The 3,862-nt window shown below is 37.1% G+C and overlaps 1 pseudogene; it reads left to right on the top strand.

Annotated features, from left to right (window-relative positions):
* The first annotated feature begins 2,019 nt into the window (after nt 1-2,019).
* LOC148696327 (uncharacterized) lies at nt 2,020-3,304 on the top strand (annotated as a pseudogene).
* The last annotated feature ends 558 nt before the right edge of the window (nt 3,305-3,862 follow it).

Consider the following 3,862-nt stretch of genomic DNA (forward strand, 5'->3'; position numbering starts at 1 on the left):
GTTAGATTTCAAGTTTTTCCATCCAATTTTCTGTTAACTTAGGTCATGTGACTTGCACATGACATATGTAAAAGGGTAAAATCATCATTTTCTATGCCCATACTCTAGTGTTGGTCTTTAAGGTAACCAAGACTCTTTCAAGAGAGAAGAGAGATAGTGCCTGCTTCGCTCCTCGGCTTTTCTTGCACCTATTGGTTGATGATCTAGGTGTGTTGCCCTTTAAGGCGATTTTGAAACTTTTGCTCAAAAAATTGTCAAACAGAGACAAATCTTAACGAATTTTCAACGTTGGTTGAACGAAGAGATGTCTTTCCAACTCAAAGATGGTGGGGAGCCTCCCCGTTACAGTAAGTGTACTTAATTTGGTTCATTAGATGAATTTTTATTGAGTACTTAATTTGGTTCAATAAAAAATAAAGTTATGTTATCTCTTTCTGTGTTTTCATAGATTCCCTCGTTGTACTAGGTTTTAGGGATTTTAATACAATCAAATTAGGTTTTTTTTTTTTTTTTTTTTTTTTTAATGTCGAATTGGGTGGTCCTAATGAATTAAATTGGTGTTCGTGTGGTCCTATTGTTTTCATACTTGAATGCGCTGGTTTTTATCTGACAAAAAAAAAAAAATTGAATTTTTTCAATTTTTTGGTTTGTGGTTGAATCTTTGGGATTTGGGGTTTTGCTAACTTAGTGATTGAAACGAATTCTTACATATTCTGCTTATTCATTTGGCATATACCATTTCTGCATATTCATTTGGCATAACCATTCCTTCATTGTTTTAGAGAAATAAACCTTGTGGTGATATTAGTTTAGGTATGCATATCCACAGCCAATAATGGCTCACTAAGTTGTGGTATTTGACTCTCCTTTTACTGACTATGCAACTGCAACAGACTTATTATCCCTTGAAATTCACCATGGGGGTTATTTAGTGGATGGCTTTTACTTGGGGGAAAAAGTGTGTTGGAAGGACAATATTAGTAGAGATTGTATAACCATGTGGGACTTATGGGAGCTAGCAGAGTATCTTGGGTACAATAAAGAGACCATAAAGTTCTTTTATATGAAGAAAATGAAAGGATGGATTCCTATTACTTGTGATGCAGATTACTTTCAATGTGCAAAATTTGTAACCAAAGGAAGCATAGTAGTGATTTACCTCACAGATAAGTCACAAGAACTGCAGAATATAGAGATTCAAGCATTATTGCAAAATGCTATAACTGAGATCAATGTCGAAGATGTTATTTTGATTGAGGGTTCACATGTTGCTCAGGAAGTTGGTTATGTAGACCTTGAAGGAGAGTATGTCGCAGATGATGAGTGTGATGAAGAGGATGATAGAGAAGAATATGTAGTTAATGGTGGCGCCTTGGTGGATGCCGAGTTAGAAGTTGATGATGTTGTTGGTGAAGCAGAAGAACCTAATGAAGATTTCAGGGACAGTGATTATAAGTAAAGTGAGAATGAAGATGACAATAAGTTTGATAGATTTGTTGTACCAGAAGATACCGAAGAGCAGTATAAAGAACCAGGTGAGGAGGAAATAGATGAGTATGATACCGATGAGCTTGATAGTCTGCATGGGTCTGAATCTGAGCAAGAAAATAAGTTGAAATTGTTGAAAAGTTTTCGAGGCCCTAAGATTTAAACAATATAATAGAGATCATGACTTAAGAGATCCAAAACTTTGTTTGGGCTTAGAATTTCCTACTATTGGAGAGTGTAGAGAAGCTTTAAACTACTATTTAAATAGTTGTGCAAGGATGGTTAGACTTGAGAAAAATGACACTGTTAGAGTTAAGATGGTCTGTGATGGTGAATCTGAAGAAGGACCTTGTCCTTGGAAGTTGTATGCAAGCAGAGTTAAAAGAGGGCCGCCTTTTAGGATTAAGACATTCATCGAAGGTCATACTTATGGTAGAGAGGAAAAGGCAAAGATTGCAACCTCAAGTTGGTTGGCTGAAAGGTTTGATGAGGATCTTAGGAGAATCCTAACATGTTCCAAATTTCATGGAAATGGTGAGAAAGCACTACAACATTGATGTGACTAAGGGTCAAGTTTACAAAGCTAAGTCTTTTGCTATTGCAAAAATACAAGGAAGCATTGAGGAGCAGTATGGTAAATTATGGGAGTATTGTCATGAGGTCAAAGTTGAGAATCCAGGGAGTACAGTGCTAGTGAAGACAAAATTGAGGGGTGATGATCCTGTTTTTGAGAGGATGTATATATGTTGTGATGCTTGCAGGAAGGGATTCATAGAAGGGTGCAAGACTATGGTTGGGTTTGATGGCTGCCGCATCAAGGGAAACCATCCAGGTCAACTTCTTAGTGCTATTGGGATTGATGCTAATAATGACGCGTTCCCAATAGCATTTGGTATAGTTGAAATTAAGAATAAAGAGACCTGGACTTGGTTTCTTGATATGTTTTTTTCAAAGATGTTGGCATACTGAATGGAAATGGATGGATATTTACTACAGACAAACAGAAGGGCTTGGGACTGGCTATTGATAACTTAATGCCTGATGCACAGCATAGACATTGTATTAGGCACCTTCATAGCAACTTCAGGTCAGATGGTCATAATAGTTTGGCACTAAAACAAGGGCTAGGGGCTGCAGCTAGGGCCACTACTATTCCTACATGGCAAGCAGAGATGGATAAGATCTTGGTGCTATCTGAATGTGCATATGACAGGTTGGTAAAAAGGCCAGCTAAAAATTGGAGCAGGTTGCACTTCTCCATTGGTTCTAAGTGTGATATTTTGCTAAATATTTTGTGTCAGTGCGTCAATTCTAAAATTCTAGTAGCAAGGGACAAGCCTATATTGATAATGCTACAAAGAATTCATAGTTACTTGATGTTGAGAATGGCAAGAAAAAGAGAAGAGAAATGGCATCGAAAGGTTGGACCTAAAAGTGTTAAGATTTTGGAAAAGATTGCTCAAGAGAGAGGATCATGCATTGCTCAAAATGCTGGGGGAGGCAAGTTTCAGGTGACACACATGTATGGGGCGCAATATGCAGTGGATTTAAATAGACACAGAGGAGTCCAATTGACTATGTAAACCCAGCATACAAAAGAGAGACATATGACAGAGCTTATGGGAATTTTATCTCCCCAATGCCTGGCTAAGATTTGTCGGAAAAAACTAGTAAGAGGCCCATTAAGCCTCATTATTACCGCAAGCAAACTGGAAGACCAAAAAATAATAGGAATAAAGAGCAAGATGAGATACTAAAATTTGCTGCTAAATTGAAGAGCTATGATATAATCATGCACTGCTCAGTTTGTGGCTAATCCAAGGCTACCATCAGAGACATATGTTTCTTCTTCTTCTTTCTTTTTTTTCTTTTTTTTTTTTTTTCTTTCTCTTTTCATGAAATTGAATCAGTGATATTAATATTCAATGTGCATGGTAGTAAGAATATATGTTTGATATTTGCATAAAGGATCGTAGAGAAAGTTCAGTTAAAAAAGGAGGCCATGTTGCCCAGACTACAAGGACTACAAATGAAGGGGGATCCCAGCACCAATCTATGATGCATCCAAGAGGAAGTGAAGAAGTGCTACAAGGCCAATCAGTTATAACTGGAGAACCAATAAGGTACAAATCTGCAGCAAAAAGAGCAAGGACTTGGAGACCATGAATGTTCAGATGTTGTGTTTTGTAATAGACAATTAATGACTTGTTTTGTAAAAGGCGGATAATGACAAAGTAAACACTGCCTAGGACTTAAGAAAGGCAGTTCATGACTTGCTTTGCTTGCCTAACCTTGTTTTGTTATGTTATTGGCATGATGTGGAATTGGTGCCTTAGACTTTATTTTTGGATCGAAAATAGAGAAAATATAGTAT

The sequence above is a fragment of the Pyrus communis genome, chromosome 6 (assembly GCF_041283825.1).
Source record: "Pyrus communis isolate YQ-2024b chromosome 6, ASM4128382v1, whole genome shotgun sequence".
In the NCBI taxonomy this organism is placed as follows: Eukaryota; Viridiplantae; Streptophyta; class Magnoliopsida; order Rosales; family Rosaceae; genus Pyrus; species Pyrus communis.